General features: G+C 43.9%; 1 long non-coding RNA gene across 1 annotated transcript in view; it reads right to left on the minus strand.

Moving 5' to 3' along the window:
• Positions 1-212: 212 nt before the first annotated feature.
• Positions 213-15,626, minus strand: part of LOC307181136 — a 52,221-nt gene continuing 36,807 nt past the window's right edge. The window contains exons 2-3 of the long non-coding RNA XR_013825944.1: positions 3,365-3,450; positions 213-291 (exon numbers count right to left, since the gene is read on the minus strand). This is a non-coding gene — a long non-coding RNA (uncharacterized lncRNA). The remainder of the gene's footprint in view (positions 292-3,364; positions 3,451-15,626) is intronic.

Consider the following 15,626-nt stretch of genomic DNA (forward strand, 5'->3'; position numbering starts at 1 on the left):
GTATGGTGTTTCCTGAAACATCTAAAAAACAAAGCAACAGAGCCTAGGGCACTTCCACTTATGGTCCTATAGCTTAGGGAAATTAAAATCAAAAAGACACAGCCACCCCAAAGTTTGGAACGGCTCTGTTTACAAGAACCTCGTTTACAGTACAAGTTCAACATCTCAGAAAGTGAAAAATGGATAAAGAACTTGTGGTACTTACGTACAATGCAGTATCACTCAGCAATGAAATCTATGTCATCAGGCCCGTAGCAGCATAATGAGTAGATTCAGGTACGATGATTCTAACTGAAATAAGTCACACAGAAAAAGAAACATCATAAGATATCAGTAATACACGGAATGTAAACTTGGCTACACAGGAACTGCATTCCAAAACAGAACAGGGTCTCAAATTTAGAAAACCAACTTATTCTTGCTTAAGGGTAAAGGTGAGTTGGGGTGCTGCATAAAACCAGAGATTGAAATGAGCACAGATAAAGTTCCTTAAGCCAAATATGGAATAGACAAGAGCTACTCCTTGCTCAACGAAATGGACTCAACACCGCATATTAAACGCCTAAGAATGTACCTGACTTGTAAGTATCTTCAAACCTATGGATTGCTATGTCTCCAAAAGAGAATCAAGCATGTGTACAGGGGCATAAACGCAGCAGTGATAGGATTGGAGAGGTTCGGTGAGCAAATGAAGACCCTTTGTAGTCATATTGCATGGTACCCATTCCACGGGTTTCAACTACCCAGGTTTAAGGTATTCTTCCTTCAGCTAAAACATGCATGTGGAACCTAGAGTATGATCAACCATGTGATCGGGAGACGTGTTCAAATATGTCTCAGTTTTCGTACCCTGGTACTCGGGTGCAACATTCCAGACGCTTTACTAACACTCTCCCCACTTGGAGAGTCAGTCCCTTTAACCTCCTGTTTGGCCCAGTTTGCAATTTCTGCGGAAGATGAACATGAATAGCGAGAACCAATGAGAGGCTAGCTGGAGGTGTCTGGACGGGCAAATTTAACTCTCATTTCCCACCAGGAAGAGGAATTAACCAAAGGCTCAGCATGCCGGGCCGGAACCAGATTAGGGCCTGAAGCCATCCTGCGGTGTTGCGGCCAGGTCACAAGAAAGCGAGTTGAAGAAAGGAGCTCAGGGGCACTGTAATTCACAAACCTGCAGAGTTATAAATGACAGCTATCGTCCAAAAATAGACTGAAGTAAGGCTGCCAAGAGGACTTGAAAGCGGGGCAGAATTGCAGGAAACCGATTTCAGGAGGTAGACTGGAATTGCATTGAAAGCATAGGAAAAGAGGCAGAACGTCCACAATGATGCACTTGGCCAAAAAGGGCGTATGCGTTTTTTCCTGAATATATTCAGGAAAAAACGCATACGCCCTTTTTGGCCAACCAAGCAAGCTTGCAAAGAAATCTGCACTACAATGAAGTCTCACTTCCCCCTGGTCAAAAGGGCCATCTGAAAAAAGTGTAAAATCCAGAAAGGCAGGACAGGCCATGGAGAACGGGGAGCCTTGTTATGCTGATGGGCGGGATGTAAATTGCCAACAGACACTTGGGAGAAGTGTATGGTGTTTCCTGAAACATCTAAAAAACAAAGCAACAGAGCCTAGGGCACTGCCACTTATGGTCCTATAGCTTAGGGAAATTAAAATCAAACAGACACAGCCACCCCAAAGTTTGGGACGCCTCTGTTTACAAGAACCTCGTTTACAGTACAAGTTCAACATCGCAGAAAGTGAAAAATGGATAAAGAAGTTGTGGTATTTACTTACAAAGCAATATCACTCAGCAATGAAATCTGTGTCATCAGGCCCTTAGCAGCACAATGAGTGGATTCAGGTATGATGATTCTAACTGAAATAAGTCACACAGAAAAAGAAACATCATAAGATATCAGTAATACACGGAATGTAAACTTGGCTACACAGGAACTGAATTACAGAACAGAACAGGGTCTCAAATTTAGAAAACCAACTTATGCTTGCTTAAGGGTAAAGGTGAGTTGGGGTGCTGCATAAAATGAGAGATTGAAATGAGCACAGATAAAGTTCCTTAAGCCAAATATGGAATAGACAAGAGCTACTCCTTGCTCAACGAAATGGACTCAACACCCCATATTAAACGCCTAAGAATGTACCTGACTAGTAAGTATCTTAAAACCTATGGATTGCTATGTCTCCGAAAGAGAATCAAGCATGTGTACAGGGGCATAAACGCAGCAGTGATAGGATTGGAGAGGTTCGGTGATCAAATGAAGACCCTTTGAAGTCATATTGCATGGTACCCATTCCACGGGTCTCAACTCTCCAGGTTTAAGGTATTCTTCCTTCAGCTAAAACATGCATGTGGAACCCCGAGTATGATCAACCATGTGAACGGGAGACGTGTTCAAATATGTCTCAGTTTACCTCCCCTGGTACTCGGGTGCAACATTCCAGACGCTTTACTATCACTCTCCCGACTTGGAGAGTCAGTCCCTTTAACCTCCTGTTTGGCCCAGTTTGCAATTTCTGCGGAAGATGAACAGGAATAGCGAGAACCAATGAGAGGCTAGCTGGAGGTGTCTGAACGGGCAAATTTAACTCTCAATTCCCACCAGGAAGAGGAATTAACCAAAGGCTCAGCATGCCGGGCCGGAACCAGATTAGGGCCTAAAGCCATCCTGCGGTGTTGCGGCCAGGTCACAAGAAAGCGAGTTGAAGAAAGGAGCTCAGGGGCACTGTAATTCACAAACCTGCAGAGTTATAAATGACAGCTATCGTCCAAAAATAGACTGAAGTAAGGCTGCCAAGAGGACCTGAAAGCGGGGCATAATTGCAAGAAACCGATTTCAGGAGGTAGACTGGAATTGCATTGAAAGCATAGGAAAAGAGGCAGAACGTCCACAGTGATGCACTTGGCCAAAAAGGACGTATGCGTTTTTTCCTGAATATATTCAGGAAAAAACGCATACGCCCTTTTTGGCCAACCAAGCAAGCTTGCAAAGGAAATCTGCACTACAATGAAGTCTCACTTCCCCCCGGTCAAAAGGGCCATCTGAAAAAAGTGTAAAATCCAGAAAGGCAGGACAGGCCATTGAGAACTTGGAGCCTTGTTATGCTGATGGGCGGGATGTAAATTGCCAACAGACACTCGGGAGAAGTGTATGGTGTTTCCTGAAACATCTAAAAAACAAAGCAACAGAGCCTAGGGCACTTCCACTTATGGTCCTATAGCTTAGGGAAATTAAAATCAAAAAGACACAGCCACCCCAAAGTTTGGAACGGCTCTGTTTACAAGAACATCGTTTACAGTACAAGTTCAACATCTCAGAAAGTGAAAAATGGATAAAGAACTTGTGGTACTTACGTACAATGCAGTATCACTCAGCAATGAAATCTATGTCATCAGGCCCGTAGCAGCATAATGAGTAGATTCAGGTACGATGATTCTAACTGAAATAAGTCACACAGAAAAAGAAACATCATAAGATATCAGTAATACACGGAATGTAAACTTGGCTACACAGGAACTGCATTCCAAAACAGAACAGGGTCTCAAATTTAGAAAACCAACTTATGCATGCTTAAGGGGAAAGGTGAGTTGGGGTGCTGCATAAAACCAGAGATTGAAATGAGCACAGATAAAGTTCCTTAAGCCAAATATGGAATAGACAAGAGCTACTCCTTGCTCAACGAAATGGACTCAACACCGCATATTAAAAGCCTAAGAATGTACCTGACTTGTAAGTATCTTCAAACCTATGGATTGCTATGTCTCCAAAAGAGAATCAAGCATGTGTACAGGGGCATAAACGCAGCAGTGATAGGATTGGAGAGGTTCGGTGAGCAAATGAAGACCCTTTGTAGTCATATTGCATGGTACCCATTCCACGGGTTTCAACTACCCAGGTTTAAGGTATTCTTCCTTCAGCTAAAACATGCATGTGGAACCTAGAGTATGATCAACCATGTGATCGGGAGACGTGTTCAAATATGTCTCAGTTTTCCTACGCTGGTACTCGGGTGCAACATTCCAGACGCTTTACTAACACTCTCCCCACTTGGAGAGTCAGTCCCTTTAAACTCCTGTTTGGCCCAGTTTGCAATTTCTGCGGAAGATGAACAGGAATAGCGAGAACCAATGAGAGGCTAGCTGGAGGTGTCTGGACGGGCAAATTTAACTCTCATTTCCCACCAGGAAGAGGAATTAACCAAAGGCTCAGCATGCCGGGCCGGAACCAGATTAGGGCCTGAAGCCATCCTGCGGTGTTGCGGCCAGGTCACAAGAAAGCGAGTTGAAGAAAGGAGCTCAGGGGCACTGTAATTCACAAACCTGCAGAGTTATAAATGACAGCTATCGTCCAAAAATAGACTGAAGTAAGGCTGCCAAGAGGACTTGAAAGCGGGGCAGAATTGCAGGAAACCGATTTCAGGAGGTAGACTGGAATTGCATTGAAAGCATAGGAAAAGAGGCAGAACGTCCACAATGATGCACTTGGCCAAAAAGGGCGTATGCGTTTTTTCCTGAATATATTCAGGAAAAAACGCATACGCCCTTTTTGGCCAACCAAGCAAGCTTGCAAAGAAATCTGCACTACAATGAAGTCTCACTTCCCCCCGGTCAAAAGGGCCATCTGAAAAAAGTGTAAAATCCAGAAAGGCAGGACAGGCCATGGAGAACTGGGAGCCTTGTTATGCTGATGGGCGGGATGTAAATTGCCAACAGACACTTGGGAGAAGTGTATGGTGTTTCCTGAAACATCTAAAAAACAAAGCAACAGAGCCTAGGGCACTGCCACTTATGGTCCTATAGCTTAGGGAAATTAAAATCAAACAGACACAGCCACCCCAAAGTTTGGGACGCCTCTGTTTACAAGAACCTCGTTTACAGTACAAGTTCAACATCGCAGAAAGTGAAAAATGGATAAAGAAGTTGTGGTATTTACTTACAAAGCAATATCACTCAGCAATGAAATCTATGTCATCAGGCCCGTAGCATCACAATGAGTGGATTCAGGTATGATGATTCTAACTGAAATAAGTCACACAGAAAAAGAAACATCATAAGATATCAGTAATACACGGAATGTAAACTTGGCTACACAGGAACTGAATTACAGAACAGAACAGGGTCTCAAATTTAGAAAACCAACTTATGCTTGCTTAAGGGTAAAAGTGAGTTGGGGTGCTGCATAAAACCAGAGATTCAAATGAGCACAGATAAAGTTCCTTAAGCCAAATATGGAATAGACAAGAGCTACTCCTTGCTCAACGAAATGGACTCAACACCCCATATTAAACGCCTAAGAATGTACCTGACTAGTAAGTATCTTAAAACCTATGGATTGCTATGTCTCCAAAAGAGAATGAAGCGTGTGTACAGGGGCATAAACGCAGCAGTGATAGGATTGGAGAGGTTCGGTGAGCAAATGAAAACCCTTTGAAGTCATATTGCATGGTACCCATTACACGGGTCTCAACTCTCCAGGTTTAAGGTATTCTTCCTTCAGCTAAAACATGCATGTGGAACCCAGAGTATGATCAACCATGTGAACGGGAGACGTGTTCAAATATGTCTCAGTTTTCCTCCCCTGGTACTCGGGTGCAACATTCCAGACGCTTTACTAACACTCTCCCGACTTGGAGAGTCAGTCCCTTTAACCTCCTGTTTGGCTCAGTTTGCAATTTCTGCGGAAGATGAACAGGAATAGCGAGAACCAATGAGAGGCTAGCTGGAGGTGTCTGGACGGGCAAATTTAACTCTCATTTCCCACCAGGAAGAGGAATTAACCAAAGGCTCAGCATGCCGGGCCGGAACCAGATTAGGGCCTGAAGCCATCCTGCGGTGTTGCGGCCAGGTCACAAGAAAGCGAGTTGAAGAAAGGAGCTCAGGGGCACTGTAATTCACAAACCTGCAGAGTTATAAATGACAGCTATTGTTCAAAAATAGACTGAAGTAAGGCTGCCAAGAGGACTTGAAAGCGGGGCATAATTGCAAGAAACCGATTTCAGGAGGTAGACTGGAATTGCATTGAAAGCATAGGAAAAGAGGCAGAACGTCCACAGTGATGCACTTGGCCAAAAAGGGCGTATGCGTTTTTTCCTGAATATATTCAGGAAAAAACGCATACGCCCTTTTTGGCCAACCAAGCAAGCTTGCAAAGGAAATCTGCACTACAATGAAGTCTCACTTCCCCCTGGTCAAAAGGGCCATCTGAAAAAAGTGTAAAATCCAGAAAGGCAGGACAGGCCATGGAGAACTGGGAGCCTTGTTATGTTGATGGGCGGGATGTAAATTGCCAACAACCACTCGGGAGAAGTGTATGGTGTTTCCTGAAACATCTAAAAAACAAAGCAACAGAACCTAGGGCACTTCCACTTATGGTCCTATAGCTTAGGGAAATTAAAATGAAAAAGACACAGCCACCCCAAAGTTTGGAACGGTTCTGTTTACAAGAACCTCGTTTACAGTACAAGTTCAACATCGCAGAAAGTGAAAAATGGATAAAGAAGTTGTGGTATTTACTTACAAAGCAATATCACTCAGCAATGAAATCTGTGTCATCAGGCCCTTAGCAGCACAATGAGTGGATTCAGGTATGATGATTCTAACTGAAATAAGTCACACAGAAAAAGAAACATCATAAGATATCAGTAATACACGGAATGTAAACTTGGCTACACAGGAACTGAATTACAGAACAGAACAGGGTCTCAAATTTAGAAAACCAACTTATGCTTGCTTAAGGGTAAAGGTGAGTTGGGGTGCTGCATAAAATGAGAGATTGAAATGAGCACAGATAAAGTTCCTTAAGCCAAATATGGAATAGACAAGAGCTACTCCTTGCTCAACGAAATGGACTCAACACCCCATATTAAACGCCTAAGAATGTACCTGACTAGTAAGTATCTTAAAACCTATGGATTGCTATGTCTCCGAAAGAGAATCAAGCATGTGTACAGGGGCATAAACGCAGCAGTGATAGGATTGGAGAGGTTCGGTGATCAAATGAAGACCCTTTGAAGTCATATTGCATGGTACCCATTCCACGGGTCTCAACTCTCCAGGTTTAAGGTATTCTTCCTTCAGCTAAAACATGCATGTGGAACCCCGAGTATGATCAACCATGTGAACGGGAGACGTGTTCAAATATGTCTCAGTTTTCCTCCCCTGGTACTCGGGTGCAACATTCCAGACGCTTTACTATCACTCTCCCGACTTGGAGAGTCAGTCCCTTTAACCTCCTGTTTGGCCCAGTTTGCAATTTCTGCGGAAGATGAACAGGAATAGCGAGAACCAATGAGAGGCTAGCTGGAGGTGTCTGAACGGGCAAATTTAACTCTCATTTCCCACCAGGAAGAGGAATTAACCAAAGGCTCAGCATGCCGGGCCGGAACCAGATTAGGGCCTGAAGCCATCCTGCGGTGTTGCGGCCAGGTCACAAGAAAACGAGTTGAAGAAAGGAGCTCAGGGGCACTGTAATTCACAAACCTGCAGAGTTATAAATGACAGCTATCGTCCAAAAATAGACTGAAGTAAGGCTGCCAAGAGGACTTGAAAGCGGGGCAGAATTGCAGGAAACCGATTTCAGGAGGTAGACTGGAATTGCATTGAAAGCATAGGAAAAGAGGCAGAACGTCCACAGTGATGCACTTGGCCAAAGAGGGCGTATGCGTTTTTTCCTGAATATATTCAGGAAAAAACGCATACGCCCTTTTTGGCCAACCAAGCAAGCTTGCAAAGGAAATCTGCACTACAATGAAGTCTCACTTCCCCCTGGTCAAAAGGGCCATCTGAAAAAAGTGTAAAATCCAGAAAGGCAACAGGCCATGGAGAACTGGGAGCCTTGTTATGCTGATGGGCGGGATGTAAATTGCCAACAGACACTCGGGAGAAGTGTATGGTGTTTCCTGAAACATCTAAAAAACAAAGCAACAGAGCCTAGGGCACTGCCACTTATGGTCCTATAGCTTAGGGAAATTAAAATCAAAAAGACACAGCCACCCCAAAGTTTGGGACACCTCTGTTTACAAGAACCTCGTTTACAGTACAAGTTCAACATCGCAGAAAGTGAAAAATGGATAAAGAAGTTGTGGTATTTACTTACAAAGCAATATCACTCAGCAATGAAATCTATGTCATCAGGCCCTTAGCATCACAATGAGTGGATTCAGGTATGATGATTCTAACTGAAATAAGTCACACAGAAAAAGAAACATCATAAGATATCAGTAATACACGGAATGGAAACTTGGCTACACAGGAACTGAATTACAGAACAGAACAGGGTCTCAAATTTAGAAAACCAACTTATGCTTGCTTAAGGGTAAAGGTGAGTTGGGGTGCTGCATAAAACCAGAGATTGAAATGAGCACAGATAAAGTTCCTTAGGCCAAATATGGAATAGACAAGAGCTACTCCTTGCTCAACGAAATGGACTCAACACCGCATATTAAACGCCTAAGAATGTACCTGACTAGTAAGTATCGTAAAACCTATGGATTGCTATGTCTCCAAAAGAGAATCAAGCATGTGTACAGGGGCATAAACGCAGCAGTGATAGGATTGGAGAGGTTCGGTGAGCAAATGAAGACCCTTTGAAGTCATATTGCATGGTACCCATTACACGGGTCTCAACTCTCCAGGTTTAAGGTATTCTTCCTTCAGCTAAAACATGCATGTGGAACCCAAGTATGATCAACCATGAGAATGGGAGACGTGTTCAAATATGTCTCAGTTTTCCTCCCCTGGTACTCGGGTGCAACATTCCAGACGCTTTACTAACACTCTCCCCACTTGGAGAGTCAGCGCCTTTAACCTCCTGTTTGGCCCAGTTTGCAATTTCTGCGGAAGATGAACAGGAATAGCGAGAACCAATGAGAGACTAGCTGGAGGTGTCTGGACGGGCAAATTTAACTCTCATTTCCCACCAGGAAGAGGAAATAACCAAAGGCTCAGCCTGCCGTACCGGAACCAGATTAGGGCCTGAAGCCATCCTGCGGTGTTGCGGCCAGCTCAAAAGAAACCGAGTTGAAGAAAGGAGCTCAGGGGCACTGTAATTCACAAACCTGCAGAGTTATAAATGACAGCTATCGTCCAAAAATAGACTGAAGTAAGGCTGCCAAGAGGACTTGAAAGCGGGGCAGAATTGCAGGAAACCGATTTCAGGAGGTAGACTGGAATTGCATTGAAAGCATAGGAAAAGAGGCAGAACGTCCACAATGATGCACTTGGCCAAAAAGGGCGTATGCGTTTTTTCCTGAATATATTCAGGAAAAAACGCATACGCCCTTTTTGGCCAACCAAGCAAGCTTGCAAAGGAAATCTGCACTACAATGAAGTCTCACTTCCCCCCAGTCAAAAGAGCCATCTGAAAAAAGTGTAAAATCCAGAAAGGCAGGACAGGCCATGGAGAACTGGGAGCCTTGTTATGTTGATGCGCGGGATGTAAATTGCCAACAACCACTCGGGAGATGTGCATGGTGTTTCCTGAAACATCTAAAAAACAAAGCAACAGAACCTAGGGCACTTCCACTTATGGTCCTATAGCTTAGGGAAATTAAAATCAAAAAGACACAGCCACCCCAAAGTTTGGAACGGCTCTGTTTACAAGAACCTCGTTTACAGTGCAAGTTCAACATCGCAGAAATTGAAAAATGGATAAAGAAGTTGTGGTATTTACTTACAAAGCATATATCACTCAGCAATGCAATCTGTGTCATCAGGCCCTTAGCAGCACAATGAGTGGATTCAGGTATGATGATTCTAACTGAAGTAAGTCACACAGAAAAAGAAACATCATAAGATATCAGTAATACACGGTTGTAAACTTGGCTACACAGGAACTGAATTACAGAACAGAACAGGGTCTCAAATTTAGAAAACCAACTTATGCTTGCTTAAGGGGAAAGGTGAGTTGGGGTGCTGCATAAAACCAGAGATTGAAATGAGCACAGATAAAGTTCCTTAAGTCAAATATGGAATAGACAAGAGCTACTCCTTGCTCAACGAAATGGACTCAACACCGCATATTAAACGCCTAAGAATGTACCTGACTAGTAAGTATCTTAAAACCTATGGATTGCTATGTCTCCGAAAGAGAATCAAGCATGTGTACAGGGGCATAAACGCAGCAGTGATAGGATTGGAGAGGTTCGGTGAGCAAATGAAGACCCTTTGAAGTCATATTGCATGGTACCCATTACACGGGTCTTAACTCTCCAGGTTTAAGGTATTCTTCCTTCAGCTAAAACATGCATGTGGAACCTAGAGTATGATCAACCATGTGATCGGGAGACGTGTTCAAATATGTCTCAGTTTTCCTCCCCTGGTACTCGGGTGCAACATTCCAGACGCTTTACTAACACTCTCCCCACTTGGAGAGTCAACGCCTTTAACCTCCTGTTTGGCACAGTTTGCAATTTCTGCGGAAGATGAACAGGAATAGCGAGAACCAATGAGAGGCTAGCTGGAGGTGTCTGGACGGGCAAATTTAACTCTCATTTCCCACCAGGAAGAGGAAATAACCAAAGGCTCAGCGTGCCGTACCGGAACCAGATTAGGGCCTGAAGCCATCCTGCGGTGTTGCGGCCAGCTCAAAAGAAAGCGAGTTGAAGAAAGGAGCTCAGGGGCACTGTAATTCACAAACCTGCAGAGTTATAAATGACAGCTATCGTCCAAAAATATACTGAAGTAAGGCTGCCAAGAGGACTTGAAAGCGGGGCAGAATTGCAGGAAATCGATTTCAGGAGGTAGACAGGAATTGCATTGAAAGCATAGGAAAAGAGGCAGAACGTCCACAATGATGCACTTGGCCAAAAAGGGCGTATGCGTTTTTTCCTGAATATATTCAGGAAAAAACGCATACGCCCTTTTTGGCCAACCAAGCAAGCTTGCAAAGGAAATCTGCACTACAATGAAGTCTCACTTCCCCCCGGTCAAAAGGGCCATCTGAAAAAAGTGTAAAATCCAGAAAGGCAGGACAGGCCATTGAGAACTGGGAGCCTTGTTATGCTGAAGGGCGGGATGTAAATTGCCAACAGACACTCGGGAGAAGTGTATGGTGTTTCCTGAAACATCTATAAATCAAAGCAACAGAGCCTAGGGCACTGCCACTTATGGTCCTATAGCTTAGGGAAATTAAAATCAAAAAGACACAGCCACCCCAAAGTTTGGGACGCCTCTGTTTACAAGAACCTCGTTTACAGTACAAGTTCAACATCGCAGAAAGTTAAAAATGGATAAAGAAGTTGTGGTATTCACTTACAAAGCAATATCACTCAGCAATGAAATCTATGTCATCAGGCCCTTAGCATCACAATGAGTGGATTCAGGTATGATGATTCTAACTGAAATAAGTCACACAGAAAAAGAAACATCATAAGATACCAATAATACACGGAATGGAAACTTGGCTACACAGGAACTGAATTACAGAACAGAACAGGGTCTCAAATTTAGAAAAACAACTTATGCTTGCTTAAGGGTAAAGGTGAGTTGGGGTGCTGCATAAAACCAGAGATTGAAATGAGCACAGATAAAGTTCCTTAAGCCAAATATGGAATAGACAAGAGCTACTCCTTGCTCAACGAAATGGACTCAACACCGCATACTAAACGCCTAAGAATGTACCTGACTTGTAAGTATCTTAAAACCTATGGATTGCTATGTCTCCGAAAGAGAATCAAGCGTGTGTACAGGGGCATAAACGCAGCAGTGATAGGATTGGAGAGGTTCGGTGAGCAAATGAAGACCCTTTGAAGTCATATTGCATGGTACCCATTCCACGGGTTTCAACTACCCAGGTTTAAGGTATTCTTCCTTCAGCTAAAACATGCATGTGGAACCTAGAGTATGATCAACCATGTGATCGGGAGACGTGTTCAAATATGTCTCAGTTTTCCTCCCCTGGTACTCGGGTGCAACATTCCAGACGCTTTACTAACACTCTCCCCACTTGGAGAGTCAGTCCCTTTAACCTCCTGTTTGGCCCAGTTTGCAATTTCTGCGGAAGATGAACAGGAATAGCGAGAACCAATGAGAGGCTAGCTGGAGGTGTCTGGACGGGCAAATTTAACTCTCATTTCCCACCAGGAAGAGGAAATAACCAAAGGCTCAGCGTGTCGTACCGGAGCCAGATTAGGGCCTGAAGCCATCCTGCGGTGTTGCGGCCAGCTCAAAAGAAAGCGAGTTGAAGAAAGGAGCTCAGGGACACTGTAATTCACAAACCTGCAGAGTTATAAATGACAGCAATCGTCCAAAAATAGACTGAAGTAAGGCTGCCAAGAGGACTTGAAAGCGGGGCAGAATTGCAGGAAACCGATTTCAGGAGGTAGACTGGAATTGCATTGAAAGCATAGGAAAAGAGGCAGAACGTCCACAATGATGCACTTGGCCAAAAAGGGCGTATGCGTTTTTTCCTGAATATATTCAGGAAAAAACGCATACGCCCTTTTTGGCCAACCAAGCAAGCTTGCAAAGGAAATCTGCACTACAATGAAGTCTCACTTCCCCCCGGTCAAAAGGGCCATCTGAAAAAAGTGTAAAATCCAGAAAGGCAGGACAGGCCATGGAGAACTGGGAGCCTTGTTATGCTGATGGGCGGGATGTAAATTGCCAACAGACACTTGGGAGAAGTGTATGGTGTTTCCTGAAACATCTAAAAAACAAAGCAACAGAGCCTAGGGCACTTCCACTTATGGTCCTATAGCTTAGGGAAATTAAAATCAAAAAGACACAGCCACCCCAAAGTTTGGAACGGCTCTGTTTACAAGAACCTCGTTTACAGTACAAGTTCAACATCGCAGAAAGTGAAAAATGGATAAAGAAGTTGTGGTATTTACTTACAAAGCAATATCACTCAGCAATGAAATCTGTGTCATCAGGCCCTTAGCAGCACAATGAGTGGATTCAGGTATGATGATTCTAACTGAAATAAGTCACACAGAAAAAGAAACATCATAAGATATCAGTAATACACGGAATGTAAACTTGGCTACACAGGAACTGAATTACAGAACAGAACAGGGTCTCAAATTTAGAAAACCAACTTATTCTTGCTTAGGGTAAAGGTGAGTTGGGGTGCTGCATAAAACCAGAGATTGAAATGAGCACAGATAAAGTTCCTTAAGCCAAATATGGAATAGACAAGAGCTACTCCTTGCTCAACGAAATGGACTCAACACCCCATATTAAACGCCTAAGAATGTACCTGACTAGTAAGTATCTTAAAACCTATGGATTGCTATGTCTCCGAAAGAGAATCAAGCATGTGTACAGGGGCATAAACGCAGCAGTGATAGGATTGGAGAGGTTCGGTGAGCAAATGAAGACCCTTTGAAGTCATATTGCATGGTACCCATTCCACAGGTTTCAACTACCCAGGTTTAAGGTATTCTTCCTTCAGCTAAAACATGCATGTGGAACCCAGAGTATGATCAACCATGTGATCGGGAGACGTGTTCAAATATGTCTCAGTTTTCCTCCCCTGGTAGTCGGGTGCAACATTCCAGACGCTTTACTAACACTCTCCCCACTTGGAGAGTCAGCGCCTTTAACCTCCTGTTTGGCACAGTTTGCAATTTCTGCGGAAGATGAACAGGAATAGCGAGAACCAATGAGAGGCTAGCTGGAGGTGTCTGGACGGGCAAATTTAACTCTCATTTCCCAACAGGAAGAGGAAATAACCAAAGGCTCAGCGTGCCGTACCGGAACCAGATTAGGGCCTGAAGCCATCCTGCGGTGTTGCGGCCAGCTCAAAAGAAACCGAGTTGAAGAAAGGAGCTCAGGGGCACTGTAATTCACAAACCTGCAGAGTTATAAATGACAGCTATCGTCCAAAAATAGACTGAAGTAAGGCTGCCAAGAGGACTTGAAAGCGGGGCAGAATTGCAGGAAACCGATTTCAGGAGGTAGACTGGAATTGCATTGAAAGCATAGGAAAAGAGGCAGAACGTCCACAATGATGCACTTGGCCAAAAAGGGCGTATGCGTTTTTTCCTGAATATATTCAGGAAAAAACGCATACGCCCTTTTTGGCCAACCAAGCAAGCTTGCAAAGGAAATCTGCACTACAATGAAGTCTCACTTCCCCCCGGTCAAAAGGGCCATCTGAAAAAAGTGTAAAATCCAGAAAGGCAGGACAGGCCATGGAGAACTGGGAGCCTTGTTATGCTGATGGGCGGGATGTAAATTGCCAACAACCACTCGGGAGAAGTGTATGGTGTTTCCTGAAACATCTAAAAAACAAAGCAACAGAACCTAGGGCACTTCCACTTATGGTCCTATAGCTTAGGGAAATTAAAATCAAAAAGACACAGCCACCCCAAAGTTTGGAACGGCTCTGTTTACAAGAACCTCGTTTACAGTACAAGTTCAACATCGCAGAAAGTGAAAAATGGATAAAGAAGTTGTGGTATTTACTTACAAAGCAATATCACTCAGCAATGAAATCTGTGTCATCAGGCCCTTAGCAGCACAATGAGTGGATTCAGGTATGATGATTCTAACTGACGTAAGTCACACAGAAAAAGAAACATCATAAGATATCAGTAATACACGGAATGTAAACTTGGCTACACAGGAACTGAATTACAGAACAGAACAGGGTCTCAAATTTAGAAAACCAACTTATGCTTGCTTAAGGGGAAAGGTGAGTTGGGGTGCTGCATAAAACCAGAGATTGAAATGAGCACAGATAAAGTTCCTTAAGCCAAATATGGAATAGACAAGAGCTACTCCTTGCTCAACGAAATGGACTCAACACCGCATATTAAACGCCTAAGAATGTACCTGACTAGTAAGTATCTTAAAACCTATGGATTGCTATGTCTCCGAAAGAGAATCAAGCATGTGTACAGGGGCATAAACGCAGCAGTGATAGGATTGGAGAGGTTCGGTGAGCAAATGAAGACCCTTTGAAGTCATATTGCATTGTGCCCATTCCACGGGTTTCAACTACCCAGGTTTAAGGTATTCTTCCTTCAGCTAAAACATGCATGTGGAACCCAGAGTATGATCAACCATGTGATCGGGAGACGTGTTCAAATATGTCTCAGTTTTCCTCCCCTGGTACTCGGGTGCAACATTCCAGACGCTTTACTAACACTCTCCCCACTTGGAGAGTCAGCGCCTTTAACCTCCTGTTTGGCACAGTTTGCAATTTCTGCGGAAGATGAACAGGAATAGCGAGAACCAATGAGAGGCTAGCTGGAGGTGTCTGGACAGGCAAATTTAACTCTCATTTCCCACCAGGAAGAGGAATTAACCAAAGGCTCAGCATGCCGGGCCGGAACCAGATTAGGGCCTGAAGCCATCCTGCGGTGTTTCGGCCAGGTCACAAGAAAGCGAGTTGAAGAAAGGAGCTCAGGGGCACTGTAATTCACAAACCTGCAGAGTTATAAATGACAGCTATCGTCCAAAAATAGACTGAAGTAAGGCTGCCAAGAAGACTTGAAAGCGGGGCAGAATTGCAGGAAACCGATTTCAGGAGGTAGACTGGAATTGCATTGAAAGCATAGGAAAAGAGGCAGAACGTCCACAATGATGCACTTGGCCAAAAAGGGCGTATGCGTTTTTTCCTGAATATATTCAGGAAAAAACGCATACGCCCTTTTTGGCCAACCAAGCA

The sequence above is a fragment of the Stenella coeruleoalba genome, assembly GCF_951394435.1.
Source record: "Stenella coeruleoalba genome assembly, contig: scaffold_164, whole genome shotgun sequence".
NCBI classification, from domain to species: Eukaryota; Metazoa; Chordata; class Mammalia; order Artiodactyla; family Delphinidae; genus Stenella; species Stenella coeruleoalba.